The sequence below is a fragment of the Bos grunniens genome, chromosome 2 (genome assembly GCF_055505025.1).
Source record: "Bos grunniens cultivar Pamir isolate PY7600 chromosome 2, Bosgru_T2T1.0, whole genome shotgun sequence".
In the NCBI taxonomy this organism is placed as follows: domain Eukaryota; kingdom Metazoa; phylum Chordata; class Mammalia; order Artiodactyla; family Bovidae; genus Bos; species Bos grunniens.
The window spans coordinates 129,512,076-129,534,460 of record NC_141166.1 but is presented as its reverse complement, the minus strand read 5'-3'; positions in this window follow the sequence as shown (position 1 = coordinate 129,534,460).

Here is a 22,385-nt window from a genome sequence, read left to right as displayed (position 1 = left end):
TACAAGTGGTTGACCAGTTTTCCAAGCACAACTTGTTAAAGAGATTGCCTTTTCTCCATTGTATATTCTTGCTTCCTTTGTCAAAGATAAGGTGTCCATAGGTGTATGGATTTATGTCTGGGCTTTCTATTTTGTTCCATTGATCTATATTTCTGTCTTTGTGCCAGTACCATACTGTCCTGATGACTGTGGCTTTGTAGTAGAGCCTGAAGTCACACAGGTTGATTCCTCCAGTTCCATTCTTCTTTCTCAAGATTGCTTTGGCTATTCGAGGCTTTTGGTATTTCTATACAAATTGTGAAATTATTTGTTCTAGCTCTGTGAAAAATACCATTGGTAGCTTGATAAGGATTGCATTGAATCTATAGATTACTTTGGGTAATATACTCATTTTCACTATATTGATTCTTCCGATCCATGAAGATGGTATATTTCTCCATCTATTAGTGTCCTCTGGTGAAACCAGTGTTTTATAGCTTTCTATATATAGGTCTTTAGTTTCTTTAGGTAGATCTATTCCTAAGTATTTTATTATTTTCATTGCAACGGTGAATGGAATTGTTTCCTTAATTTCTCTTTCTATTTTCTCATTATTAGTGTATAGGAATGCAAGGGATTTCTGTGTGTTGATTTTACATCCTGAAACTTTACTATATTCATTGATTAGCTCTAGTAATTTTCTGGTGGAGTCTTTAGGGTTTTCTATGTAGAGAATCATGTCATCTGCAAACAGTGAGAGTTTTACTCCTTCTTTTCCAATTTGGATTCCTTTTATTTCTTTCTCTGCTCTGATTGCTGTGGCCAAAACTGCCAAAGCTATGTTGAATAGTGGTGGTGAAAGTGGACACCCTTGTCTTGTTCCTGATTTTAGGGGAAATGCTTTCGATTTTCCACCATTGAGGATAATGTTTGCTGTGGGTTTGTCATATATAGCTTTTATTATGTTGAGGTATGTTCCTTCTATTCCTGCTTTCTGAAGAATTTTTATCATAAATGGATATTGAATTTTGTCAAAGGCTTTCTCTGCATCTATTGAGATAATCATATGGCTTTTATTTTTCAATTTGTTAATGTGGTATATTACATTGATTGATTTTCGGATATTGAAGAATCTTTGCATTCCTGGGATAAAGCCCACTTGTTCATAGTGCATGGTCTTTTGAATGTGTTGTTGGATTCTGATTGCTAGAATTTTGTTAAGGATTTTTGCATCTATGTTCTTCAGTGATATTGGTCTGTAGTTTTCTTTTTTTGTGTGGCATCTTTGTCAGGTTTTGGTATTAGGGTGACGTGGCCTCATAGAATGAGTTTGGAAGTTTACCCTCCTCTGTAATTTTCTGGAAGAGTTTGAGTAGGATAGGTGTTAGCTCTTCTCTAAATTTTTGGTAGAATTCAGCTGTGAAGCCGTCTGGACCTGGGCTTTTGTTTGCTGGAAGATTTCTGATTACAGTTTCAATTTCCGTGCTTGTGATGGGTCTGTTAAGATTTTCTATTTCTTCCTGGTTCAGTTTTGGAAAGTTGTACTTTTCTAAGTATTTGACAATTTCTTCCACATTGTCCATTTTATTGCCATATCGTTGCTGATAGTAGTCTCTTATGATCCTTTGTATTTCTGTGTTGTCTGTTGTGATATCTCCATTTTCATTTCTAATTTTATTGACTTGATTTTTCTCCCTTTGTTTTTTGATGAGTCTGGCTAATGGCTTGTCAATTTTATTTATCCTTTCAAAGAACCAGCTTTTGGCTTTGTTGATTTTTGCTATGGTCTCTTTTGTTTCTTTTGCATTTATTTCTGCCCTAATTTTCAAGATTTCTTTCCTTCTACTAACCCTGGGGTTCTTCATTTCTTCCTTTTCTAGTTGCTTTAGGTGTAGAGTTAGGTTATTTATTTGACTTTTTTCTTGTTTCTTGAGGTATGCCTGTATTGCTATGAACCTTCCCCTTAGGACAGCTTTTACAGTATCCCACAGGTTTGGGGTTGTTGTGTTTTCATTTTCATTCGTTTCTATGCATATGTTGATTTCTTTTTTGATTTCTCCTGTGATTTGTTGGTTATTCAGCAGCGTGTTGTTCAGCCTCCGTATGTTGGAATTTTTAATAGTTCTTCTCCTGTAATTGAGATCTAATCTTACTGCATTGTGGTCAGAAAAGATGCTTGGAATGATTTCAATTTTTTTGAATTTACCAAGGCTAGATTTATGGCCCAGGATATAATCTATCCTGGAGAAGGTTCTGTGTGCACTTGAGAAAAAGGTGAAGTTCATTGTTTTGGGTTGAATTGTCTTATTGATATCAATTAGGTCTAACTGGTCTATTTTCTCATTTAAAGTTTGTGTTTCCTTGTTAATTTTCTGTTTAGTTGATCTATCCATAGGTGTGAGTGGGGTAGTAATGTCTCCTACTATTATTGTGTTATTGTTAATTTCCTCTCTCATACTTTTTAGCATTTGTGTTACATAATGTGGTGCTCCTATGTTGGGTGCATATATATTTATAATTGTTATCTCTTCTTCTGGGAGTGATCCTTTGATCATTATGTAGTGTCCTTCTTTGTCTCTTTTCACAGCCTTTGTTTTAAAGTCTATTTTATCTGATATGAGTATTGCTACTCTTGCTTTCTTTTGGTCTCTATTTGCATGGAATATCTTTTTCCAGCCTTTCACTTTCAGTCTGGTTGTGTCCCCTGTTTTGAGGTGGGTCTCTTGTAGACAACATATGTAGGGGTCTTGTTTTTGTATCCATTCAACCAGTCTATGTCTTTTGGTTGGGGCATTCAACCCATTTACATTTAAGGTAATTATTGATAAGTATGATCCCGTTGCCATTTACTTTATTGTTTACCATATACTTTATTTATTTCGAGTTTATACACTGTTTTTGTGTCTCCTGTCTAGAGAATATCCTTTAGCATTTATTGGAGAGCTGGTTTGGTGGTGCTGAATTCTCTTAGCTTTTGCTTGTCTGTGAAGCTTTTGATTTCTCCTTCATATTTGAATGAGATCCTTGCTGTGTACAGTAATCTAGGCTGTAGGTTATTTTCTTTCATAACTTTCAGTATGTCTTGCCATTCCCTCCTGGCCTGAAGAGTTTCTGTTGAAAGATCAGCTGTTATCCTTATGGGAATCCCCTTGTGTGTTATTTGTTGTTCTTCCCTTGCTGCTTTTAATATTTGTTCTTTGGGTTTGATCTTTGTTAATTTGATGAATATGTGTCTTGGGGTGTTTCACCTTGGGTTTATCCTGTTAGGGACTCTCTGGGTTTCTTGGACTTGGTTGATTATTTCCTTCCCCATTTTAGGGAAGTTTTCAACTATTATCTCCTCAAGTATTTTCTCATGGTCTTTCTTTTTTTCTTCTTCATCTGGGACTCCTATCATTTGAATATTGTGGCCTTTAATGTTGTCCTGGATGTCTCTGAGATTGTCCTCATTTCTTTTAATTAGTTTTTCTTTTTTCCCCTCTGATTCATTAATTTCTACCATTCTATCTTCTATTTCACTAATCCTATCTTCTGCTTCTGTTATTCTACTATTTGTTGCCTCCAAAGTGTTTTTGATCTCATTTATTCCATTATTCATTATATATTGACTTTTTTATTTCTTCTAGGCCCTTGTTAAACCTTTCTTGCATCTTCTCAATCCTTGTCTCCAGGCTATTTATCTGTGATTCCATTTTGATTTCAAGGTTTTGGATCATTTTCACTATTATTATTCAGAATTCTTTTTCAGGTAGATTCCCTAACTCTTCCTCTTTGGTTTGGTGGGCATTTATCCTGTTCCTTTACCTGCTGGGTATTCCTCTGTCTCTTCATCTTGTTTATATTGCTGAGTTTGGGGTGGCCTTTCTGTATTGTGGCAGTTTGTGGAATTTTCTTTATTGTGGAATTTCCTCACTGTTGGTGAGGTTGTACGGAGGCCTTGTCAAAGTTTCTTCATTAGGGAAGCTTGTGTAGGTGTTCTGGTGGGTGTAGCTGGATTCTTTCTCTCTGGAGTGCAATGAAGTGTCCAGTAATGAGTTATGAGATGTCAATGGGTTTGGAGTAACTTAGGGCAGCCTGTATATTGAAGCTCAGAGCTGTGTTCCTGTGTTGCTGGAGAATTTGCATGGTATATCTTGCTCTGGAACTTATTGGCCCTTGTGTGGTGCTTGGTTTCAGTGTAGGTATGGAGGCGTTTGATGAGCTGCTGTCGATTAATGTTCCCTGGAGTCAGGAGTTCTCTGGTGTTCTCAGGATTTGGACTTAGGCCTCCCGCTTCTGGTTTTCAGTCTTATTTTTACAGTAGTCTCAAGACTTCTCTTTCTATACAGCACCATTGATAAAACCTCTAAGCTAAAGATGAAAAGTTTCTCCACAGTGAGGGACACCCAGAGAGGTTCACAGAGTTACGTGGAGAAGAAAAGAGGGAGGAGGGAGTTAAAGGTGACTCGAATAAGATGAGGTGGAATCAAAAGAGGAGAGAGGAAGTTAGCCAGTTATCACTTCCTTATGTGTGCTCCACAGTCTGAACCGCTCAGAGATGTTTACGGAGTTATACAGAGAAGAGAAGAGGGAGGAAAGAGACACAGGTGGTCAGGAGGATAAAAGGGGTGAATGAAAAGGAGAGACAGATCCAGCCAGTAATCAGTTCCCTAAGTGTTCTCCACGGTCTGGAACACACAGAGATTCACAGAGTTGGGTAGGGTAGAGAAGGGGGAGAGAAGAGACAGAGGCGACCTGGAGGAGAAAAGGTAGAGTCCAAAGGGGGCAGAGGAATCAAGCCAGTAATCTCGTTCCCAAGTAACAATGGGTACTGAAGATTGGGTTCTTAAAGGTACAAAATTGATGACAAGTACCAAAAAGTGAAGATTAAAAATCTAGAGTAGAGGTTGGATTTTCAAAAATACAATATTAAAGAAAAGAAGAAGAAGAAGAAAAAACAAAGTCACAAAAATTATTAAAAAAATATGTATATGAAGTTTGCTTTAAAAAATAGGGTCTTTTTTTTTTTTGCAAAGTAATAGTATGTTATAAAAACAATAATTAGAGGAGTAATAGAGGACTTAAATTTTTTTTTAATTAAAAAATAAAGAATGATAGTAAAAATAATAAAATTATATCTAGGACTTTCTCTGGTGCTATTGTGGGCAGTGTGAGGTCAGTTCATTTTCAGATAGTTCCTTGGTCCAGCTTATATTTCTCAAGATCTATAGGCCCCTTCCTATGTAGTCGGTAATAACGACAGGGTTTTAATCTATTGCACCTGTCACTTCCAAGGCGGTTCCGTTTTAACTTCTGTTTGCTTTTTTAACTTCTTCTGTTTGCTAGTCTCTTCAGTGTCTGATTTCTGCCCTGACACAAGGGGGCGGTGGTGGACACTTTTTTAGGCTCACTTGTTCAGTCGCGCTGCGGGGAGGGAGGAACGCTGCAAACAAATAACACTGGCGTGTGCTTGTAGTGTCTCAGCCACACTGGGCCTGCCCCGCTCACGGCTCGTGTGCCCTCCCTTCCCACACTGCTTAGGCTCTAGTTTGCTCTGCCAGGAACCGTCCGAGGCCTGCCCTGGGCTGCATGCACCTCCCAGGTCTAAGCCATTCAGGTTCAGGCACTCGGGTAGTCCTCAGAGGCGCAGACTTGGTTGGGCCTGCATTTTGTGCCCTTCCCAGGTCCGAGCAGCTCAGGTGATGAAGTGTTTGGTGAGCGCGGTTGCTGCAACTTATTGCCTCCCCTGTCCCTGCCGCTCGGTTTTCTGGGTGTACACCCAGTGCACATTCTCAGGCAGATGTTGACTCTCCAGAAGCCCAAGAAGTCTTAGTTAGCAAAGAAGCCTGCTTGCAGTTTGGTAGATAATGTCTCTCTAGGGCAGCGATTGCCCCCTCTGGCTCTGCTGCCTGTCACAGGAGGGGGATGTTCTGCAGCTGGCTGGTTTTGTTCAGTCCTTTGGTCTGTGCGCAGGTCTGGCAGTTTCTTAGGTTAGGGCTTTTTGCATGGTATCCTGCAGTCTGGTTTGCTAGCCCACATTAGTTCCCTCAGATTGCCCTTGGGGCATTCAGGCCAGGTCCTACTCTTAAGCAATGCAGCCCGCATCTCCCTGCCCAGCCCCCACTTGCTAGTGGTGGGTGCAGGCATCTGCGCTGCTTCTCCGCTAGGGCAGTTACCGTTGGGGCTTGTAATCTGTGGGTTTTAATTATTTATTTATTTTTCCTCCCTGTTATGTTGCCCTCGCACCCTACTCCGGTACTCCTGCCTGGAGAGTCCCGTGGATGGAGGAGCCTGGAGAGCTGCAGTCCATGGGGTTGCTGAGGGTCAGACATGACTGAGTGACTTCACTTTCACTTTTCACTTTCATGCACTGGAGAAGGAAATGGCAACCCACTCCAGTGTTCTTGCCTGGAGAATGCCAGGGACGGGGGAGCCTGGTGGGCTGCTGTCTATGTGGTTGCACAGAGTCGGACATGACTGAGGTGACTTAGCAGTAGCAGTGCTTGCAAGGCTCGCCACAAACTCTGCAGTGAGAGTGTTTCCTGTTGTTTGGAAACTTCTCTCTTTTTTTTTAAGACTCCCTTCCCTGGACAGAGCTCCGTCCCTACCTCTTTTGTCTCTTTTTCTGTCTTTTATATTTTTTCCTACCTCCTTTGGAAGACAATGGGCTCCTTTTCTGGGTACCTGATGTTCTCTGCCGGCATTCAGAAGTTGTTTTGTGGATTTTACTCAGCGTTTAAACGTTCTTTTGATGAATTTGTGGGGGAGAAAGTGGTCTCCCCGTTCTATTCCTCTGCCATCTTAGGGCCGCCCACAACAAATCAACTTCTAAAACATTTTAGGAATGCTTTCTCTCCAGGCCTTTTTCTTTTGATACTAATTAATTAATCTATGGCTGTGCTGGGCCTTCTGTCTAGTTGCAGCAAGGGGGCTGCTCTCTAGTGTGGTGCCTGGGCTTCTCATTGTGGTGTCTTCTCTTGTCGGGGAACAGGGGCTCTGGGGCATGCAGGCTTCAGTAGTTGCGGCATGTGGGCTCAGTAGTTGCAGATCCTGGGCTCTAGAGCATGGATCCAATATTTCTGGTGCATAGTCTTAGTTGCTCTATGGCATGTGAAATCTTTCTGGATTAGGGATTGAACCCATGTCTCCTGCCTTGGCAAGTAGATTCTTTACCATGAGCCAGAGAAGCCCATTCAGGTCTTGATATTATGTCAATTGGCATTGTTATTCTCTTAATTGTCATCCTTTTACTCAAACTATGATCCATTCGGCAATGCATTTCTCACCTATTTGCATGCATCCAAGAATCTTAGAAAGCGGTGATATCTTCCTTTGAGTTTATAGGGTATTGACTATATTATTCAAATTTAGAATGGTCTGATTAGAGCATCTGTCAGGCCAAATTGGTGACTTTAATATCAACTGTGTAAAAATCAAAATTCTTGTCTGTTGGCAAATATCTTTTGAAGGATTGTGGGCACAATTTAGTAACTTTATTCCCTGCTCAGTTCTGATTATCTGCTGGTTTCAAAATTGACTTTGTCTTAGTATTCTTTCTCATCTTCTTCCATAGATATATAATCATAGTATAGCTACGGTAACATTCAAGATTTTTTTTTTTTTTGAGTAACATATTCTATGGGAAAACTAGTTGCAAAGTAATTTCTCAAAAGATTGTTCTTTTGTACTTATACTTTCCACCTACCAGATAAATATGGTTTCCTTTTATCCCAGTAAGAGGAGATAAGGTCAATTTTCATCCATTTTATTTTATACACACACGGTAAGTTGCTTCAGTCATGTCCAATTCTTTGCGACCCTATGGACTGTAGCCCACCAGGCTTCTGTGTCCATGGGATTTCCCAGGCAAGAATACTGGAGTGGGTTACCATTTCCTCTTCCAGGGCATCTTCCTGTTCCAGGGATCAACGCTGCATATTTTGTTTCCTGCATTGGCAGGTGGGTTCTTTATCACTATCACCACCTGGAAGCCAGAGGAAGAAAAGTGAGGCTTCTACTAGAGTTGGTAATCTTTGGGCAAAATCTCTTCTTACACATTGATACCTCTGCTGTCTATTTAAGCAACCATGCTACAATTTGTGATCCCAACCCTCTCCTGCCTCAGGGATCCAGAAGCAGCCATCCTTAGGCTGGCTACTAACCTTAGCCATGGACTACTGACATAGTGTAAGTGTACTAATCCAATCAGGTTCCCTCTTAAAACTCTAAATCAGACTATAGAAATGATTTACCAACTAAGAAAAGGGGCTAAACTTGAAAAAATGCTATGCATGTGGGCAGAGCACATACAAAGATGAAACTAAAATGATGAGAAATCAGAGCAAACTGGTTGTGAGAAATGCATTCAGAGAAAAATCTGTAGCTCATGAGAGAAACAAGTTGTTGCCAAGATTCCCTGTGTCCTTAACACCATTCTGAATCCTAGTAGAGTCCTTCCCTTTGCGTCTCTAACAACTTCAAGGAGTTTATTTTTTGACAACAGTATGTATAAATCATTGTGTAAGGGATACTATGCCTCGGTATGGACAGCAGATAGTGTGAACAAGTTACACTAGTTTTTGCTATCTGGAGGAAATGAAGACCAAGAACAAATTTCATAATGACGAATTATTTAGCACAGAATGTATTAGACTTTTTGCAATGGCTTAGAAATAAAATGGTTTATCATATGGGAGATTTATGTTTGCTAAGGAAAGTATAAATAAATGCCATAGCAAAGCTCACCCACAAAAAATATGTTTTGTTTATTTTTGAATGATAGCTTTATACATAGCATGCATCTATAATTGTTTACTTTATCTAAAGAAAATTGAGGCCAAGCTGGAATGTATTAGTTGGCTGTTTCATGTAATAAATTGTCACTAACTTAATGACTTAAAACAATGTGCATTTATTAGTTCAGGTTTTTCAGATACAGTTCGGTCTGGTGTGTCTGGTAGCAGATTGTCACAATGCTGACATCAAGATGTTGGCTGGTTGAGTTCTTACCTGGAGGCTCAGTGGAAATATTACTTCCAAGTTCATTCTTGGCCCTTGCAATTGGAGGTGTTGATGTCTTCATTCCCTTGCCATCAACAGAGAAATACTCTCAGTCCTAGAGGTCACTCACATTCTTTTTCAAGTGGCCTCTTCCATCTTCAGACAAACAGTGGTGTGCAGATCATTCTTGGATTTTGGATCTCTGAGTTCCTCTTCTGTAATTAGCCTCAGAAAATTGTTATTTATTATTTTTTTTAACTTGGCCACACCACACAGCTTGTGGGATCTTAGTTTCCCAGTGATGGACTGGACCCTCTCCCTCAGCAGAGAAATCACAGAGTTCTAACCATTGGACTGGCACACAATCCCTGGAAAATTCTAGGCTTGTAAAAGATACTTGTGATTAGATCAAGCTTACCTCAATAATCTCTATTAAAGTCTAGGTGGCTCAGTCATAAAGAATCAGCCCGAAAGCCGGAGACGTGGCAAAAACCGAGAGTTTGATTGTGGGTTGGGAGTATCCCCTGTAGAAGGAAATGGCAACCCACTCCAGTACTCTTGTCTGGAAAATCCCATGGACTGAGGAGCCTGGTGGGCTATATTGCAACCATATGGGCCATATGGTTGCAAACAGTCAGACATGGTGATCAACTAATGACTTTTACTTACGGATTCAAGAAGAAAGTACAAGAAATTCTCAATCTATACATTCTTATTTAACTGTTAAGGAAATTGTGATCCAGAAAGACTGTGATTTTCCCAAGATGATACAGTCATTTGATGGCAGAATTGAGACTACAGTTTCTATCTCTGATCTCAGAAGTTTGTTTCTTCTGCTACCCTTATGAGAACTGACACCCTCATTGTCTCTTATGCCATTTCCCCATTTGGACTCCAAGTACAAGAGTGAGAATCTGTTTAGTCCCTCCTTCTGCCTTGAAAAAAATTGAAGTAGCCACTGTAAACCAAATTAAAAACTGAGTCTATTTAACATAAAAATAAAAAGAACAGCACGACTAACAATGTGTCTGGTTATGATGGCTGGGCATAACAAGAAACATCCAGGACTTGAGTCAAGAGCACAGAATACAAGCCTTTGGCTCTGCCATGGACTAACTTTGGACACAGATACTGGCACTTAACCCCATGGACAATTATGAAAGTATGAAGGAAAGATGAAAGATTAAATATGATATTAAGCTTCAGAATAAAACTTTTAACAATAGGCTTAATTTTATGCCTAACTCTGAGGTATTTATCATAATATACTTCCTGTTGTTTCTCCACACATTGGTGACAACTAGAATTCATCCTCAGAGTTCTCTTTAGTTGGCAAAATACTTTCTTGCTCAGAATCAACCTTACTACATTGACTCTGATTTGCAGATGATAGCCAGCAGTGTTGGAATTATTCATGTGGACTGTGGGCAGGGATTTTGGTATCTGGACTCAAGCTTAAAAAATCCAAGCCAAGGAAAACCCTTCATCAAAATCAAAGGACTCTATATTTATTATTTTTTTTTTATTTAATAGAGCTTTCAAGTATAACACAAAGAATATTCATTGCCACAAAAGGCCTATTTCATCATAGTTATAAAGGATACTCCCTTAAAAGAAAAGCTTTACTTTTAGAAACATTAAAACAATTATTCAGAATGCTCCTCAAACCAGCTCTACAATCTTGGGCTGGGGAGAATCTTGGAGATCATTTATCGTAAACTGATCCTTTTACAGGTGAGGAAACTAAGAACAACAGATTAATTTATGGATGAGAGTCTTGAAAATCCAGGAAACCTCCCCCAGGTTTAATGTATTTTTTATCACATCATGCAAAATTTCAAGTACATATACTTTCATTTGTGGATCTGAAAATAACCTGTATTTTAGGATTGAGGAACTGAAATATTAAAATCATTCTACCCCAAGAAATTCTGTTTAAATTATTTTCATTATTATCAATCTAGAAATTAGCTTAGCTGTTTTAAAATGTATATATCTATAAAATAACTGTATTCTTCAGGTTTCTCTACAAAAGTGTTTTTCAGATTCAATTGCACATTGAAATCATCATGGGAGCCTCAAGAAAGACAGATGCTTGCTTCTCACTTTCAGAGATTTTGATTTATTTATTCTGAGTTGCGATCGAGGAGGGATCTTTTAAAAGGTTCCCTAAGTGATTCTAGCTAAAACTGAACCACTGCAAGATCAACAAAGTAGACAGGGTTGGTTAGCAAGAATCTAGGTTCTCCAGTGATACGATTCGAATATCTTTGTTCTGTCTGTTGTGAGTTCCTTTATTAATTGATTAGAATGTTAAAAGGAGAATTGGCACATTTTGCTTTTACTTTTTTTTGTTTGTTTGTTTTGCGCCTACTTTTACAAACACTTTAGTCTACTGAAAATCTAAGTATTTGCTAAATACTGGTAATATAAATACAAATAACACATATTCCCTGTCCTTAAGGAGTTTCCTGTCCTGGTAGGGTCAGATGAGGAGGGAATCATGTTACTGAAGATTATAAGACACGGGGAAAAGTGTCAAGATGAGGCCTGCATGGCTGATTTTGCCCACTGACATTATTTATTTATAGTAATAGTTGTGCATGGAACATTCTATTGCGACACAGTTCATCTGAATGCAGGATATCATTTTGTGATGAACAATTAAAACAGTCCTTGGATAGGACGGCTGGTTTTCCAAATTCACTCAAATAACACGGATGGAGAATAGACACCTTTCTCCCTCATCATGCTGGAAGCGTGTGTGAATTTGTATGAGTCGATGAGTCAACTGGCATTAAAGAACAGTCAATGCAGTTCAAGAAAAACACTTCTACCGATTCCTGAACACACCCCATTCATTCATGCTTCCCTCCAGCAGCTTGAATACTTCTCTCCAACAACATAACCAGGCAGATTCCTGCCAGCCTTTGGGGTGGATCTAGAAGGTGTATAAATAGTTATGAGAAACAGATGAAAAACCTTGTTTTCATAAATGACTTAGAGTAATTTAAAATATGAAGTCTATGCTACTGAAAGGAATCAAAGAAACAATTTCACTTTGAAGCACAGAATCTATTTATTTTATTTTATTATATTGTATATACATAAGAAGCAAAGTTTAAAAAATATTTGAAAAAATAACACAATAAATGAAAATTTTATTTTCTCTTTTTGGTGTATATTATAGGAGCTATTGGGGCTTCCCTGGTGGCTCAGCAGTAAAGAATCTGCCTGCAATGCAGGTGAGGCAGGAAATACCAGTTCAATCCTTGGGTTGGGAAGATCCCCTGGAAGAAGCCATGGCAACTCACTCCAGTATTCTTGCCAGAAAAATTCCATGGACTGAGGAGCCTGTTGGGTTGTAGTCCATGGGGACCCAGCATCAGACACGACCAAGCATGCATGTACAATATGAACTATTACACATCAACTTCACATACAAGCTTGAGTTTAAAGAATAAATCTGTGTATGATGGGGATTTACCAAAATTAAAATTCTTGGAAAAGGTACTAGATTAAGTTCTCTGAAGTTAGAAACATTCTTAACTGTTAGTATAGCATCTGGCAGATTTATTTGTTGAATGAATGAGGAGATATCTTCAGTTTGTAAGCTCAATGTGCATTTGCCATTTTTCTCATTTGAAAGTGCTCAGAATCTGGTTTTAGTGTTTCTTCCTATGTAATCATATTTATAGCTTTCTAGAAAAAAGTTGGAGACTTATACAAAGTCAGATCCAATGATATTAGCAGTAAAATTAGTAATTAAAATTAGTAATATGTCTTTATTGAATTATAGGACACATTGAACTGAATATTTTAAGACCAATAGATAATCTTAAATTCAATGAATACCTAATACAATAAAAATAAAATTTGATATTTTTGTGATAGTTTAATTCATATTGGCTTTTTAATATTATATATGTATTGGATTTATATATTGATTTCCAAAAACTTGATTATGGTTGGATATTAACTATACAGTTTGTGAATATATATTCTCAGTCAGTGGCCTCTAATTTTTTTAGCTCAAAGTTGACAGTAATCATCACAGATTGTATAAACCACTTAAAATGATGCCTTTTCTTTCTTTGAGGGGTAATTTAGCCAACTATACTAAAGTTTTACCATTCAAAATTAAAATCAGATGCTTTCTTAAGAGAGTAGTAAAGCATTGCCCAGAGAATTCCTACTACTTCTCTCCAGTCATACTAAGTATAATGTTCTATCGCTGTGGGGCTTACTAGTATCAAGAAGATGTCAAAAATAACTTTTCCTGAATTTAAAAAAGATCACCCTAAATCTCAGCTTCACTGTTAGAGATGGGGAGAGTTCAGCTCCCTTAAATATTTCATTTTTATGTTTATGGTAAAAAAATATATTTATAAATATATATATCAACAATATGTTTCAATTAATGATCAATAAAAAGAGCTAGACGTTCTACATCATTCTTACTTGGCTGCCATCTAGTCATTCAAAAACATTAATATGTACATGGGTGAGAAAATTGGCATTTTTGGAGCCAAATTTTACTTGATCAAGATGTACTCATGTAGATCAAAGGTATAAAACTGAAAAAAAAAAAGGCATTTAATTATTTCACTGTATCAAATTAATCAATTTTCTTCTTTACAGAATCAGTTCACTTGGTTTTTTATCCCATGAAAATTCACTAGACATTAATTATATGGCAGGCCCAGTGATTGCCTCTAGGTGTGCAATAGTGAGAAAGGTGGCCATGGTGCCTGCTGTTACCATGACGCATTGGGGAAAGACAGATGTTCTTTGGACTATGGCACCAATTTTTATTTAATATATAACAATGATAAGTGGTATGTAGAAATTGCATATTCAGCTACCAGAGCACATAATATGAGGGTCTTGACCTGCTCTGTGGTGGTTGAGAATTCTTACTCCAAAAGTAAAATTTGACCTGAATGCCTATTCTTCAAAGCCGAGACAATACCCTAGGCAGAGAGAAGAGTTCTAGCAAAGGCCCTGCAGTTGGAGAGCATGGCATTTTTAGAAAGAGAGAAAATGCTAGTGAAGCTGGAACAAAAATCAAGGGTGGATGGTGTAAGATGAAGCTGCAGATGTAGGTGATGGTGAAACCATGTAAGGTATTGTGTGCTACATGAAGGCTGTAAGTCTGTTCTCCATGGGCTGAAAAGCCATTGAGGAGTTTCTAAGCAAAGAAAAGAACAGTGATGAAATTTTAACTTTGAAAACATACTTTGATGGTAGTTTGAAGAAAGAATTGGATTGGAATAAGAGTAAATGTGAAGATACCAATCATTAGGCAATTCAGAAATTGTCTTGGGCAAATGGAGACCTATACCAAGGTGGTGAAAGGCAGGTTAAAGAAGTATGAATCCACTTAAGATATATTTAAAGACTGAAACTAAATAATTCATTGAATATGGAAGTAAGGAAAAGAACTACATTAAGTTTCAAATTTATATGACTAGGATATGGATTATCAATTGAATTGAGATAGAAAACACCAGAAGACAATCAGGTAGTTGTTTTTGTAGAGGGGAATTTACTTTGTTATTCATTCATTTGTATAGTTTTGTTTTGATAGGGAGAAATTGGGGATTTGGCTTTGGCTATGTTGAGTTTGGGAGAAGGCAATGGCACCCCACTCCAGTACTCTTGCTTGGAAAATGCCATGGATGAAGGAACCTGGTAGGCTGCAGTCCATGGGATCACTAAGAGTTGGACACGACTTCACTTTCATTTTTCACTCTCATGCATTGGAGAAGGAAATGACAACCCATTCCAGTGTTCTTGCCTGGAGAATCCCAGGGACGGGGGAGCCTGGTGGGCTGCCGTCTATGGGGTTGCACAGCATCGGCCATGACTGAAGCGACTTAGCAGCAGCAGCATGTTGAGTTTGAGGTGCATCTAGGGTATGAGGAGCTGTATGGTTTTTCATTGTAGTTCTATACTGTATACTTTCCCTCTGCTGTCTGAAAGTGGAACATTCCTATGAAAGCTTTTATAAGCTGAAATGGCATAAAGCAAAGACACAATTACCTTAGGACACGTCTTGCTAATGGATGCACACAACAAATTGAGATAAAGCACAGATGCTCCCAAGCTCAGTTCAGAGTTGTGGTGTCTTAATGCTGAGATGCTGAGTGTAGATCGGGAAGGAGGTTGGCAGTGCCACTCTCATTGCTCAGAGTGTAGGCTGCCTTTGTAACTGGCTTGCTATAATATCAATGCTGAACACTGTTTTCACTTTTCACCTTTTTTTAAGTAAAAGTAAAAATCCTTTTTGATTTCTTTTGGTTAGCAAAAGTAGGTACTAACATAGGTTTGGAAGACCTGTGTATCTAATCACCAGTTGACTAGATCAATAATTGAATCTGTAGATTTAGATGAGAGTGTAGAATAAGAAGTCTTACAGTCTAGGCATGAAGAACTCGAATAATGGGTTGAGGAGGCTGAGAGTTGATCTGAGTTGGGAGTATAACCAAAAGGGTACTGTTATAGGCAAAGGAAAGAGAATGCTTGAAGGAGGAGCTGACTAAAAGATGTTGACACATTTGAGAGGTTACAGTGATAATGATTTTTTTTTAAGATTATTTCAATATAAAATCTGCCCAATAACTCAGAAGTCTGGAAAAGAAAGTCTGACTGATCAATTTAACAATGTAGATGTCCTTGGGGGTGAGGATAGTTTTATTTGTGTTTTTTAGGTTGGTGGAGTATACTTAAGGATTTTACATTCTAGTGAGAGGGATCCAAGTGAGAAAGTGTGTCAACTATATTAGAATATTTCTATGTATCTATTTTGTGTTCACAGTGCATTTTTAACTGGAATATAATTGCTTTACAATGTTGGGCTAGTTTCTGCTGTACAACAACGGGAATCAGCCATGTGTGTGCTGATCCGCTTCAGTCTTGTCTGACACTTTGCTACTTTATGGACTGGGGCCCTCCAGGCTCCTCTGTCCCTGGGATTCTCCAAGCAAGTGTATTGGAGTGGGTTGCCATGCCATATGTGTACATATATCCTCTTCCTCTTGAGCCTCCTTCTTACCCCTTCCATTCCATCCCTCTAAGTCAGGTGCTGTATAGCACAGGGAGCTCAGGAGTTCAATCTGGTGTTCACTGTACTTTTCCATTTCCCCTTATAAGGAGATAGCCAGGCCTTGGCAGTCCCTTTCCCCAGGGGAAAGTTAATTCTGCCTTTTAGAATATTGTTTTCCCTAAAGCTCCTTGAGAGGATCATTTTATAGGGGTAGAAAGTTGATGGGAGGGGCTCTACCTACTATATCAAGTGGGAGGAGGGTGAGAAAGGCTTTCATAGCTTTTAGGGGTCTTATCAAGAGCTCCTCAAGCATTTATAGTGGAGTTTGTGTGGGTAGGAGCTGACATCTTGAGAGTTCTATGACTGTTGCCAGAAAATTATGGGAATGAGCCAACAAATGATTTGGCAATTATTGTCAAGGATAAGCATACTGCATGCTAATTGTTTGCTGCTGCTGCTAAGTCGCTTCAGCCGTGTCCGACTCTGTGCGACCCCATAGACGGCAGCCCACCAGGCTTCACTGTCCCTGGGATTCTCCAGGCAAGAGTACTGGGGTGGGTTGCCATTGTTAATTGTTGGCTTGCTGTTTTATCTCGCCATAAGCAAAAGTTACCCGTGTTCAGCTTGTAGATTCAGATTTGTCTGAAAGCATTCTTAATTATCTAATAGGACCTTTCTTCATCTTTTGTGAAGTTCATCTGTTATTTTTCATCTGCTTTTTTCACAGTAAATTTTTAGTTTGATTATTGGACATATTTTGCTCTCTCATTTTTGTTACTTCTGTCTAGTCAAGATTTTATGTTTTATACTAGATGTGTACTCGAAGATTTAGCTATTTGTTTTTAGGTAGAAGTATTTTTCACTGTTGTTTTGCTAACAGTCAGGACAGAAATGTTTAGCACAGGAAGAAGACTGGCCCAGCCTCCAATAGTGAATATGAGTTTATAATTAGCTTATTTAACATTAGACCTTGAACTACAGCTTGAATTATTCAGTATTTAGAACTTGATCACGATATATTCAATTGTTATTCTTGAATAATAACAGCACAAATGTAGATTAAAGGAGGTTTAATGCACTGAATCCTGTAATTTTTAGATAAAACATGAAATATTTCTATTTTTATTCTCTATTATATATTTGCATAATAGGACATTTCCATCAGTCAGTCTTTTAGAATTATATTCAATATTCATCTCCTCAGCAGACTGCAGTCTTTCTAAGTGGGCCAGCATGAGTACTGAGCACAATATTCACAGTGATTGCCTGGAAAATAGCAAGCTCTCAGTCAATATTTATTGAATGAATGAGTGGGTAGATGGATAAGTTATATTTTCTACTGAAACATTTTCCCAATTCTCTAAGGTCCTAAGATATTTCTCCAAAAAAATGACTTAAAAAATTGGATTCTTATCCTTTCGATTATTCATTCATTTAATATTTATTTAAAACCTGGTTTATGCCAGGCACAGCACTGGTAGCTGCTTTCACAATTCACAATGCAGTGTGTATTCTCATCATACTTAGAAACCTACTGCATTGACTGCCAAAGGAAATTTCTGGACACAGAAGATGTTTGGCTGTGCAAACAGTGGCTTTCCTCCTTTCCATGTGTCCTAGAAAGAAATTCAGAGAAGGAAATGGCAGTAACTATTCAATGGCAAATATGTTTTAGAGATTATATGTAAGAAGAACTACACTGGCTACGGTGTAGTTATAAATAAGGAGTACTGGGGAAGGTTCAACATGAACACATGTTTGGATCAAACAGTCCTATTATGCAAAAGACAGATTGCTGGAAAGGTAACCCCAGCCAGGAGATTCACTCACTAGTGACTGTTCTTATTAAAGCAGTAATAGCCAAAAATATTTTACTTAGTGTGGTATTTATATTGCCCTTACTATTTATGGATACACAGTTGGACTTTTCCAGTGTAATTCAGGAAGAAGGCCACCCTGATCCACATGAAAATATATATATATGTGCTATGCTGTTGCCTTGTTAGCTCACAGGACAGGTAATTGATGTTTACTGAGAGCAAAGGTCCTGGCTAGGGTTTTTACATATCTTTTCACATTTTATCCTTTAAGAGTTTCAGTGCAGCAACTTAACAGTACTTCTGAGGAAAGATGACAAAATTAAGACTCGGTGATTTTAATTTGCCTAAGTCATAGTTAGTAAGCTATGAAGTCAGAATTTGATTCCGGTTCCCTGAGAGTTGACATCTTATGACCACTCCATTTGCACATTGGCCAAATAGGCACTTGCTATACATGTTCTAGTCCTTAAAGAAAACCCAAGTATAAAACAAAGTGAATAAATCAGGGCATTTTATCTACTGCCTAAACAGGCTTATCTCAGGAATGAAAAGGTAATTCAATACTGGGAAATTTACCATAATAACTTGTGTCATTAAAACATTTAATAAGAAAAATCAAACTTCCCCAGTGGTTCAGTGATTAAGAATTTGCCTGCCATGCAAGAAACAGGGGTTCAGCCCCTGGTCCAGGAAGATCCCACTTGCTGTGGGGCAACTTAGCCTGTGAGCCACAACTGCTGAAGCCGGTACACCTAGGGCCTGTGCTCTGCAGCGAATCGCTACTACAAGCCTGCACACTGCAATGGAGAGTGGCCCCTGCTCACCACAGCTAGTGAAAGCCCACAGGTGGCAACAAAGACTCAGAGAAATAAAATAAATAAAGGAGAAAAATCTATTATATCAGAAAATGCTAGCCTCCCAAAAAAAGCATTTGCTAAACATCAGCAGCATCTTGTCTTGGTAAATAAAGAAATAATAGAAGAAACCTTCTTAAACATAATAAAAAAAATATTAGTAATTTTTAGGTTATATCATTAATTCTTACACTGAAACTCTGAGGTAATTCTTGCTGCTGCTGCTAAGTCGCTTCAGTCGTGTTTGACTCTGTGTGACCCCGTAGACGGTAGCCCACCAGGCTCCCCCGTCCCTGGGATTCTCCAGGCAAGAACACTGGAATGGGTTGCCATTTCCTTCTCCAATGCATGAAAGTGAGAAGTGAAAGTGAAGTCTTGTCCAACTCTTAGCGACCCCATGGACTGCAGCCCACCAGGCTCCTATGTCCATGGGATTTTCCAGGCAAGAGTACTGGAGTGGGGTGCCATTGCCTTCTCTGGAGATAATTCTTGGTCACATCTAATTTTGAGATGCGAAATTGTGTTTATAAAATTTTTACAGTTTAAGGGATTTTCCCAGAGTTCAGTGATGTGATGCTAAAGGTTTAACCACCAGCTTTGTGGAAAAATAAATGGGTACATATATACTGACACATATGTTAATTGTATGTGTAGATAAATTTATGTTTACACATAACCTTACTGTAATTTTTACTTATGCAAAAGATGTGTACTCTCCACTTTTCAAATTTTTCATAGTGGAAGTAGGGAGCAATGTCACTGGCTAACACTGAAGATGCGGAGATGTTGGCCTGAGGAGATGGGATATGTGAAGTAATCACTTACGGGAGTGGGAGAGCCAAGGCACTCTGCAAGCATATTAGGCTTACTGCTGAGACAAGTACATAGGAGAATAAAAAATGAGAGCTAGCATCATATAAAATATCTTCTAACAGAGTAATTCTGTCTTTTGTCTTAGGCCTTTCCTTTTCTCTTTACAACAACCAATGGTGGTACTTCCTTCTCTGAATTAATAACTATCACGTGCCTCATACCCCATATTTCTCACTTTCTTTCCCAAATCTTTGCTTTAAGATTGTATCATTCTAGGGCTTCCCAGGTGGTTCAGTGGTAAAGAAGCCACCTGCCAATACAGGAGACATGGGTTCCATCCCTGATTCGGAACGATCCCATATGCCAGACAGCGACAGAGTCTGTGCACCACAGCTATTGAGCCTGTATGCTAGAGCCCAGGAGGTGCAACTCCTGAAGCCTGGGCATTTCCCGAGAGTGCTCAGCAACAAGAGAAGCCACAGCAACAACTACAGAGTAGCCCTTGCTCTTGGCAACTAGAGAAAGCCCACGCAGCAACAAAGACCTGGCGGAATCAAAAATAAATAAACAAGATTTAAAAATTGCATTGGATTTATTACAAAATGTTTAAAATGAAAAGACTGTATCATTCTCTCTCTTCCTACCACTATCCCATTCATTCCAGGTCTTGCATTCACTACATTAAGCTGCACAGTGCAGATGATAGATCAACTTACATGGTTAGGAGATAAAAGAGTTTGTTATCTTGCCTAGTAGTCCAGATGTTAAGAGGGTTTCAGAATTAGCTGACCTTGAAACTCAATGATGTAATTGTGAATCTAGTTTATTTTGGTCTCTTCTCCCAGCCCCCATGGCCGTCCATTTCTCCAGCTTCTAAGTCAGCATTTCTCATCTAGGAGAGATTTTACCCCCAAGGGGACATTTGAAAATATCTAAAACTTTTGTCACAGCTGGAAGGCTTCTACTATCATCTAGTTATAGAGGACAGGGATGCTGCTAAACATTCTACAATTCCCTACAATAAAAATTATCTGGCCCAAGTAGTCCAGGGAATTCATTGAATAATTTTTCAGTAGCAATAAGGCTACATGTTTATTTATATCCAGTGGTAAGAAAGGAAAGGGGGATGGACTTACTTTTCTGAACTTGTTTTCGGGACTTCATACCTTCTTTTATGCTTATCAGATCAAGTTGATTAATGGACTCATCCTTTAATACAATCACAGGCAAAGGGGCTGATATTATTAGGAGTACTTAAAAAAATGAGTCAAACCTTGGTCACAAGATTGTATTCATGCTACTCGGTGCTCGGTAAACTAGATTTGGGGTGTCAACCACAGTTGTTATTCAAATTAAATTTGTAACTAATTATGCTAGTAAATATATGGATAAATATGGTTGTAAGGAGTTAATAGATGATTCTGTTCAGATGGAGTGATAGATATTTGCATTTTCTCGTAATATCTAACAGCTGCTAGGTGGGCAAGACAGCCAAGAGATGGCTGTGAGATTATGCTTCTCACATTATACTTAGCACTGGCATTCTCCTAGGCTTGAATAGATAGATATTACTTTATGATAAAGAAAGTTAAGATGAGAAATAAAAATGCTACAGAAGGACAAGCTCCAGATGTCTGCCGAGATCATTCTCCGGATGCCTGACAAAGTGTTGCCTACCAATAGTACTGCAGAAAGCATGCAATCATCAGTTTCCTGGCAACCAAAACACCAACAACAGAACCAACTCACAAAAAGTGTGAGAAATCAGGCCATTGTTCTTTTTCTTTCTTTTAAAATCTTGAGTAGCAGCTGGCTTAGTTTGTTTACATGATTAAAAATAATACCTGTATTAGAAGTTCTCCAGAGAATCAGAACCAATAGGTTATGAAAGGAGGTTTTTTGAATCTCATTTTGACTATAATTAAACTTATATGCAGTTTTCCAAACTGTAAAAGGAATAAGTTAGGAGGAGTGCTTTAGTTCCTCAGATATATTTTCTCTTTTTAAGTAACGTTTTTCTAAGTAATACTTTTCTAAGTAATGTAGGAAGCATCACTATGAACGAAGCTAGGGAAGGTGATGGAATTCTAGTTGAACTCTTTCAAATTCTAAAGGATGATGCTGTGAAAGTGCTGCACTCAATATGCTAGCTAATTTGAAAAACTCAGCAGTGGCCACAGGACTGGAAAAGGTCAGTTTTCATTCCAATCCCAAAGAAACGCAATGCCAAACAACACTGCACAATTGCACTCATCTCACACAAGTAAAGTAATGTTCAAAATTCTCCAAGCTAGGCTTCAACAGTACATGAACCATGAACTCCCAGACAGTCAAGCTGGATTTAGAAAAGGTAGAGGAACCAGAGATCAAATTGCCAATATCCATTGGATCATCGAAAAAGCAAAAGAGTTCCAGAAAAACATCTATTTCTGCTTTATTGACAACACCAAAGCCTTTAATTGTGTGGATCACAAAAAAAAATGTGGAAAATTCTGAAAGAGATAGGAATACCAGGCCACCTGACCTGCCTCCTGAGAAATCTATGTGCAGGTCAAGAAGCAACAGTTAGAACTGGACATGGAACAACAGACTGGTTCCAAATAGGAAAAGGAGTATGTCAAGGCTGTATATTGTCACCCTGCTTATTTAACTTATATGCAGAGTACATCATGAGAAACTCTGGGCTGGGTGAAGCACAAGCTGGAATCAAGATTGCCAGGAGAAATATCAATAACCTCAGATATGCAGATGACACCATCCTTATGGCAGAAAGCAAAGAGGAACTAAAGAGCCTCTTGAAAGTGAAAGAGGAGAGTTAAAAAGTTGGCTTAAAGCTCAACATTCAGAAAACAAAAATCATGGCATTTGGTTTCATCACTTCATGGAAAATAG